Source organism: Papaver somniferum, chromosome 5 (assembly GCF_003573695.1).
Source record: "Papaver somniferum cultivar HN1 chromosome 5, ASM357369v1, whole genome shotgun sequence".
In the NCBI taxonomy this organism is placed as follows: Eukaryota; Viridiplantae; Streptophyta; class Magnoliopsida; order Ranunculales; family Papaveraceae; genus Papaver; species Papaver somniferum.
Window position 1 is genome coordinate 17,283,556 of NC_039362.1, and position 9,672 is coordinate 17,293,227.

General features: G+C 32.0%; 1 long non-coding RNA gene across 4 annotated transcripts; it reads right to left on the reverse strand.

Moving 5' to 3' along the window:
* Positions 1-6,474: 6,474 nt before the first annotated feature.
* LOC113281073 lies at positions 6,475-8,986 on the reverse strand. Of its 4 annotated transcripts, none has more exons than XR_003325897.1 (4): positions 8,307-8,986; positions 7,937-8,039; positions 6,931-7,616; positions 6,475-6,832 (listed from the first exon to the last, which is right to left on the reverse strand). It is a non-coding gene; the product is annotated as an uncharacterized LOC113281073 (long non-coding RNA). The 4 variants fall into 4 exon arrangements; XR_003325896.1 differs by having other exon boundaries at positions 7,937-8,185; XR_003325898.1 differs by having other exon boundaries at positions 6,931-7,155; positions 7,562-7,616; positions 7,937-8,986.
* Positions 8,987-9,672: the final 686 nt, after the last annotated feature.

The window sequence follows — 9,672 nt, forward strand, 5'->3', positions numbered from 1 at the left end:
GTATCAGAGTAGGCAAACACCGTAAAGTCCCAATAATTCCGTGTTTGCAGTGATCTGAGCGTATAGACATGAATTTCAGCTTGTGTCAACCAAGTTCAATTTACGTACCACCAGGATTTGATTTCACTAATTACTTATAGTGGAAGATAGTTATGCGCTCCTTCTTACAAGATCGTGATTTTAATACATGAGTGAAGGTTGTTAAAGGTTATACTCGTCCAATAGTTACTGTAGATTGTGTCACCTCTGCCAAGGATATTGGTGAATATGACACAATTGAAATCAGTGTTGCAAGGAATAATTACTATACGTTCCATAAGCCAAGATCTCCAACATCACGTGACTGCATTTGAAACTTTGAAAAAATCTAGGGATATCTTGGAGACTGTTTTTGAAGGGGACACCGCAGATAAAGAGGCAAGGTTTAGAAATGTAGCATTTGACTGGGAAAGCCTTTGTATATTTGATGACGATACATTTGATGAATTTAACCGAAAATTCTCTCAGATAGTTAACTCCTCACATTCGTTAGGTAGAACTATTCTATAAAAATATATTATGTGTAAAATCCTTAGGTTTCTACCATCAAGATACGATTTTAAAAGATATGTCACTACAGAAGCAAGCGATCTTTCAAGACTAACAAAGAGTGATCTAGTTGGTAAATTGAATATCTTTGAAAATGAACACCAGTCTGAAAAAGAGATGAGTATTTCTCTTAAAGCTGTAAAAAATACTGAATCATCTGAGGATAAATCTAGTATGCCAGAGGTTAAGGATAATACTCTACAAAAATTTAGAAAAATCTTGACAAACAAGAAAAATAGATTTCCTAAAGATACATCATCTCCTTATCATAAATCTCGTACTTGAGTTGATAGTGATGTTCAATGCTTCAATTATCGTGGATTTGGGCATTTATCATCTGTATGCCCTAGCAGAGACTACAGACAATCAAAACATACTGCTACTCTTGATGACATGCCTGATGATTATTATTAGGAATGTAAGAGATAGGTAACCTATGACGGTGGAAAATCTTATCAGGACACATATACTCACTCTAACGAAGAAGTGTTCCATAAAGATCTGGTTGCTAATAAATTTCTTAAGGAATATCATCAGAAATTTTTTGAAGCTGAAAGCTCCTTATTCAGTAAGAAAGCTCAATATGACAGACTTCAGAGTGAGAATAAAAACTTGCATAAGCAACTGGATTATGTTGGTGCAAGTGATTATCTCAAACGTATACGAGGTCTGAAAGAAGAAATCTCTGAAGAACGTGATCGAGAGAAGGTAATTCAAGAAAAACTAGATAATTTGGAGAACAATGAGATGAATTTCATCTAAGATTGATCTACTTAATGCGCTTGAAAATATCAAAAGGTTGGAACAAGAAAATGAGCTTAAACGAAAGCTTGACTCTCAGTAGTAACCTCGATATTGGGAGCATGTAAAAATCATCGTGATATGCGAGTATTGGGATATGAAGGAATCAACATGCTCTTAGTACTTGCAAAGAGGTGAAATTTAGTAAGGCTAAATATCTTCTCAACCAAAAGCTCTAACTGAAAAAAAGAAGTGAAGTATCTCCATCACTTTTTTCAAATTTGCGTGAGTATTTCCCATTTTACTAGTAACTATTTTTATTGTGGAAAATCAGGTTACTTGCAAATGAGATGCAAATTTCGTAAAAGAGATAAAACCAGATCAACTTCTGCTCATAAGATAACAGGATTTTATGCTCCCAACTGGAAAAAAAAAACTAATTTGCGTAATATCAGTTTTTCTAGTATTCTCTTAAGGAAGTTTCAGAACGATGTTGGGAGAAAAAGAAACCCACCGCTCCTAAAACCAGTCAGAAATGGGTACCAATGAATAGCAATAAAACAACAAGTGTTAATAAGAAGTATCTTCCGGAAAAGATCACAACAAGAGTCAACATCTTAATGAGGTACAAAAAGTCGTCGAAAGCTTCAAGGAAGTTGTAAAATTCCTAGAGATCTTAAATGACTTTGTCTCAACTACGCTGTGGTGAACTAAATGATGTTCACCCCAACACAACTTGATTGTGTTGAAATTGTATCCTCACTAAGAAAGACCCTCGTATGAAACGTGGTGAGGAAGGCGCAAGAACTAGGGCACACATATTATGTTGGGTAAGATATTAAATATCTGGTAAAACGGTAGGATTCATGATTAGATTCTTAAAAAATGTATGTCTATTGATTTGAGCAATTTTTTTGATCTTATCATTTATACTTGATGCTATGATCCATTAATCAAAAACAAAAAGTGTTTTCAAACTCTTAAGTTTCACTAAGTGATTTGGTGGATATCCGAGTATCATCATGATTAATTGTTTAAAATATACTTGAAGTTAAATACCCAGTGTATCTGAAGATAATAATTTACATCTTTTATACATGTTGAGTCATTGCTTCATAGAGATCCATCAATGCCAACAAGTTATATGACTTGCTTGTTGAAATGGTTGTGACTATAACACTGGTTGTCATAATTTTCGTCTATGAACCTATAACTTGATAAGAGTAAATTATTTATAATCGACTCGAGGTGTTACCACATCGCTATAGTGGGTCTAAAATATAATGATTCCATGTGGGAATCAACACTTCTTATGATGTTATGTAGAGTTCTTCATGCCTATGTGACTCCTAAGAAAGAGATGAGAACATGATCCATGGGAATAACTGCATAACAAGCTTAGATAGTCTATCTAATCACAATGTAGATATTAAAACTTAGGTTATGATTTTTGTTTAGAATTCTCAAGATATGATAATTATACATATTACATGTACATCATTCACTATTAGTTAAAAGATAATGGATCAAAGGTGAAGTTCTTATGATAAACAAACCAATGCGCCTAATGATCCATATATATTAAGTATGATTCATGTTTACCTAACTTCATTTGTCTAAGTTCTTAAATATACAGGTTAGAAGAAACAAACAAAGTTGATGAATTATGGTTTTTGATAAATATCGCAAAGAAGAAATTTCGAGTTCAAGCTTGTCTTGGTTAAACTCTCGAAATATGATTCTAGCAATGGATATTCATATATCCTTAGCAATCTTAGTTCGAAAAGCTTATTTTTCACAGATTATTTTTGTTTCAAGTTGATCATTTAGAATTGCCCAAGTAATAATGCTTATTATCTATAACTATTGGGAAGGTTTGAAATAAATTGTGAGAGTTATGAACTAATTGGCACAAGGTACACACTCGTTTAGGTATACCAAAATTCAGTATGAAATCCAAGAACTATATAGTTTTGCAAATTCGATTTGCATACCCTTTACTACCGAGTTCGGGAATCAAATAGGTTCACAAACCCTGTTACGACATAGCCCGGTTGAACCCACCAAGCGATGGTATATCAAGGTTGGTTGTCATATATTAGCTCCAAAAATCGAAGCTTCTGGATTAGTTTACTAGAATCAACTTCGTTAGGTTAGATTAGGAAGTCAAAGAATGTTGAGACAAAATCGTGTTACTCTAAAGAACCTAAAAACGTATCAGCATCAACGTACACATCATCCTTTTGTTTTAGGTTAATAATACAAGCTTGGATGGTTTCCATTTCTATCTATGTTGCTTTCAAGTCGTTTATATTGAAGACATAACATACGAAGTTATATGCATACATCTCCATTATTGGTGACTTGATCATTATGCTATGTTCAAAGTGTTAAGGAAGAATATGCAAGTTGTTTTACGACTTTGGTATACTGGAATACGAAGTATAACGTTTATCTTTTAAACTTTGTATGTACGACATAAAACTATCTTTGTGTTTAATTACATGAGTTTCAGGAAGTAAACTTGCGAAACTTTTCTCATAGTTGAAAGGAATAAAAGGTCTATTATAGGACATCCCTTAAACAAGGATCTTTACTAGTATCACATCTTCATGATCCATCAATGGAAACAAAAATATCAAATACATGCTCATCAACAGTAACAACTTGCAGCTCACAATGATTTTTCCTCTCAAAAGACAATAATTGTGTACACATATTATACCAGCAAAATTTTCCTAGATTTTTGCGATTCAGTAAAAGTGGTGGAAGATTTGGATAACAGAAGTTCACAGAAAAACAAATAAAGAATAGGTTGATTAGAGATATTGCCAAGATGGGTCACTATGAATTTGGTAAGAGTTTCATTTTAAGATTTTACTATGAATCCTTGTTATTAAGATGAACTTTACCTAGCTCTTATGGATTTCTTCGGCTATAAAATGAAGATGATTATCGATTTTGAACCTCTTGAAAGCAAAGATGAACAGATTAATTGAAATGAACAACCTCAAAAGGAATATTGAGTCCACAATCAAGGTAATTATACTAAAATATTAATAAGAGCTTCATATTTATGTCTTTTAAGAATTTACTAATCAGATTGTTGATTATTACAAATATTTGTATAAAGGTCTATTTTGAACTATCAATACAACATGAACAATAAGTTTTTATCTCTACTGTTATTTTTATCTCTCAAGCATACATCTTCTAAGAGTATAACATCGTTGTTATTTATATTACAACTAAATCTTAGTTGTATTATCAACAAAGTGTGTTTTAACAGATAAATATTTATATAAACTTTTGATTAATTATCTTGATTATTTTATATATTTTGTATTAGGTTATTTGTTATAGTACCAAGTCGACAGTTGTAATGAGAAAAAATTACATAAATAAATTTATTATATTATTCTCTATTTATTGCGAAAATAACAATCTATATTAAAAAGGACAAAAATAATTTTACGTGTTAATCTAAGTACAATATAAAAGTAATAATTTCGTTTGGTTAATGTTAATATGAAATATACTAATATTAGCTAGGTTGATCCCTCTCACGGGGTCATGACATATTTTGTGTGATTGTCTTCAAAAATTGTTAGAATAAACAAAAAAATGTTTTATTTAGGACATAGACACACTGTATTTGTTCTGATTGTTATATATATATATATACGTTGTATTAGGTTATTTGTTCTTGTTGGAATCTTGCAACAAAAAACATCAATGTGATGTGTTAAGTAATAAATAAAAGACTGAATGAAAAATAACTTTACCACAAACAACTTGGCGAGTGCGATCTAAACATCAGTAAGATGTAAAAAGAGTGTATGAGTAAAAGTGCGTGTAAAATCAAAGATAATATGGAGGATAAACGCACCAATGTTCATCCAAAAATATTTTTTTTTTGTTGATTTTTTCAAAATTAGAATTCAAATTTGAAATTTGGAAAAACTCTCATGAACACCATTTTCTCTCTATATATAAGAAGTTGTTGTGTAGCTTTTTTATACTACCTCTAGTCTTCTCTGAGTTTCAATCTCTATAATCATTAATATACTTCTATATTTTTTTCTTCACCTTCAATTTTTTAATTTTCTCATTATCAGGATAATATGTCTTTTATCTCAAAATTACTTGGTTGCAAAGTGTGAATCATCAACCTCAAGAATGGTTGATGATCAAGATCTTGTACCGTTATCATATGACCAAAACCATAGTTATCAAAACCAATCCATTCAAGGATACCCCCAACCCATTGAAAACTACCATGATTATGAAGTTGAAAACACCAAGCTTTTTAGAGAATATGGAGATGATGGTGAGGTCATTAGATTGATTGAAGAGAAGGAATTATATTCCAAGAAGGGGAAGAAGAAGAAGCGTTGCAAGTCCAAAATGGTTAGAAATTTCTCAAAGACAGTGAATTGGGTTGATGGAGTTAAGGATTCAACCCATCATGAAAAGTCCCAATTTGAATCAACTACAAGAGAAATGATTGATAATGAGGATTATTCAGTTGGTGAGGAGGGTTTTAGTAACACTGAAGTTACCCAGGAGCCTCGAGCACTTCAATTACCGTTCGACTACTAGATATGGATCTTATGTCATTGAGATTAATTAGTAGCTTCCATGTTTTTTTTTTGTCTTTCTTTTTTTTATGTATTGCAAGTTTAATTCCTGTTGTTGTTGTAATGCTCCATATAAAAGTAAAAGTTTCTAGTCCTGACTTAGTCCAGTTATATTTAATAATAAACTCCATTTTGGGATAAGTCACAATTTTTTATGGTCTCATCTTACAGAACTTACCTTCATATATAAGAATAATTGACATTATAATATAAATAATATAAGTTTTGTCATGCATCAAACTTTAAGACGAAGAGATTTTTGTAACCATGTTATAAGATCATTTTGCTTCAAAGTGGAATCTATGTTTTTTCTTGCACATCTTAATACAAATATCTTTCGATCATATGATTTCATTTGTCAATTTTCAGTGTCATAGTTGAGTTTTATGCGAATTACATTATAACAAATTTCATATGTTCATGCATGTAAAATAAATCCACATTTTAATAGTATTTATATTTACTTAGGTACATTTTTGTGACATTTATGTATGTAATTTCCCTAAGTATTCAAATTTATATTTATATATAAAAATTTGTGATATTTATGTATATTTATTTTGTGATACTAGTATAACACGCACGTGGGATGTGCTTGCCGACTTGTGTTATGTTACAAAAGCTATAAGGATAAAAAACTAAAATACTTTTGCGGAAAAGTCCTCCCACGAAAGCAGCACCACGTACTAAAATACCACCGACTAACTTCTATAAATGTTTATTTGTTTCTACACTTCAAAATCAATAGGTGAATCTGCTTTGATCCTGACATCATGAGCTATTTCCTTCACCATACTGATTTTGCTGAGACTCCTTCATCAAGTATCAAGAACTCTGTCTTGCAATCCGATGACCACCAATTTCTACGGAGCAAAACCAAAATCTAATTAAATAACAAAATGTATCCAACTGTACTAAGTAATCATAACATTCTTCACAATTAATTTACACAACCACTCACCTGAAACTAAATGCAGAAGAAGGTTACTTTTTTTGAAGTGTTTTCAGAACAGCTTAAGAGCATGACCCACATTACGTCATTTTATTTAATACTTAGCTGGTTCAATCTCCTCCTTGATACTCAATATTTAAATCAGTATAGTAATAAAAGTGATTGTATAAATCAGGATAATAACCTTTATTCATAGCGTCTCCAAAGAATACAAACCACATGATTCACTTTGGCCTAATTGAAAAAAAAATATTAAAATGTTTCAAATGTATACGAAACAAGAATCTATGAAAAATCAAATCCCACTTTAACGACTACCAATAATCGGGACATCTAAGGTATCTTACTGTTAATCCAGTGGCACAATTTTATGTCCAGATTTTGCCTTTATGGAAGTATTCAAAGTTTGAACTTAATGAGACATTGTTTGAGCCTGAATTTAGTTAGGATGTGTCCAAGATTTTGTGCTTACTCGGATCTACCAGTCATTGATCAAAAAAGTTCTTAAATGGGGATATATCTTGAGATGCATGTGACTGGCAGATCATAAAATTCTACAAATTAGAGAAGACCAAAATACATGTACCTAAAGCTCATAAACTGTGATGAGAAGATCAAAATCTATGTAGCATTTTCTTACCAAGTATTTAGAGGAACCAATATCCAATTAGCATGTAAATCTGTCCCAGAATGCGCTGAAGTTGAATCAAATATAGTTAGGTTACAGAATTTGATTAGGAACAATGAAGGGAAACAAATGTAAAAGGATCAAATAATTGAAATCAATTATTTTGATATAAAATTGTGATAAGAAATCTTAAGTATCTTAGTGTTTCAGATTCAAGACGGATTAACCCATTAGAAAAGATTCAATTGGACTTGGAGCATAAACTACTCCCAAATAGGAATAATATAAGATGTGGCCTTTGGCATCGAGTGTAACAAAGGGAAACATTACTGATCAGGTTAGAGAATGGTGTAAGATAAATAATTTGTATATCTCAGTTGCATATACCTGATTGCTGATTATATTGTTCCCCCATAGACAATTCAGATTCAGCTTTGCTAATATGATCCCCAACGAATAGGACCTTAAGCATCTTCTATCACACATATCCCTGTTATAAAACATAAAGATACACAAAGACAACTCAATCAAAGATGACCAAAAAATTTCCAACACAATTCTTACCTCAAACAGCTCAATCAAGGTTATGTGTCTTTAAAACTATACACAACTTATATGCTGCCCTGCTAAATTAGTCTGGAATGTCGAAGGAAATAAAACCCATTAAATTGAATTATAATTTGTTTGACATTTTCACAAACAACTAAGGCTCATAAATTGTGATGAAAATATCAAACTATATATAGCCTTTTCTTACCAAGTCTTTAGAGGAATGGATATCCAGTTAGCTTGCAAATTTGTTCCAGAATGCGTTTAACCGGAAATTGATAAGTTGGGTTAGAGAATCTAATTAGGAAGAGTGAAGGGAACCAAACATGAAGCCTGAAAAAATTCAAACCAAATTTTTTTGGTAGAAATTGTGTGAACTCAGTTGAGGACGATGAAAGAATGGGAGAAAGTATGCAAAAATTGAAATCTCGTTCTAGGAAACTTGAAACCAGTTCAACAGTTTCCGATAGAAAATTGTGTGAAGAGAAAAGCTTGGGAACCCTAACTGAAACGGGAAGCCCGAACCCCAAATCGAGATTTCCAACTTTTATGTAATCGAAGAAGTAAGTTAATTCAATCAGCTCACCCATTTCTCAAACGCTCTCCAAATTTTGGGTTTGATTTGGACTTCTGGGGTATTTGTTGTGAGATTTCTGTGAAACAATCTGGAATTACTTCAATCAATTCATGTTACTGTTGGGAATTGATGATTAAAGTCAAGAACAAAGAAGAGGGAAGAGATTTCAATCGAGAAGAATGAAACCGAGAAAGAAGAGGGAAGGGTTTCTAGCGGAGGGAAAACACAAGGAGGTAATGAAGTGCCTAATAGCGTCGGAAAATGAAGTCGCGAAAAATGTTCTCAGCAGGATTCGAACCTAGCTTCTCGTAAGAGCATTAAGGCGGCCAATGAAAAATTAACGCTTTGCACTCTTTTATTATTAACTTCGGAACTTTGTCATTTTGATTTTGAGAGTTTATAATCTAGGGTTATATTGGGAATTAGATAAAAGCTTCAGCGAAAGAAAGGCTTCAACAAAAATACCTCTTTTCTTTATATTAGTATAGTAAGATTTATGAACTATTTGGAAAATGACATTTTGTAACCTTTTATCTTTTCATCTCCCCTCTCTCTCCACTTCTCCATGAAAAAAAAAAAAAAACTCAACTTCATCTTCTTGCTCAAATCTAGTCCATTTGGGACTAGATCTGAGCAAGGAACTTTTTTTTTTGTGTGTTTTAGTTTTAGAATAAAAGGATTCTTTCCTATTAGGGTTCTAATTTTGCTTTGTTTGTAGGTTTCAGCTTCTTTTCTTCACCTTCATGGTGATTGTCTTTTATTTTAATGGTCACATGATCTTGATTATATGTTTGTTCAAGTGCATCGTCGAATTCAGGTTACTCTCGATTCTCTGGTCAACAAATTTGCAGATAACTCCTAGATCATTGGAGCATTACTTCATCAGGAAGACGATTTATCAAATAGTCCATAAATATTATGATGACCATCTTCTTTTCGATTGAATCGATTCTTGCATTCTTGTATTAGGTCAGTATTTGGAATTCCTTCTCTTTTC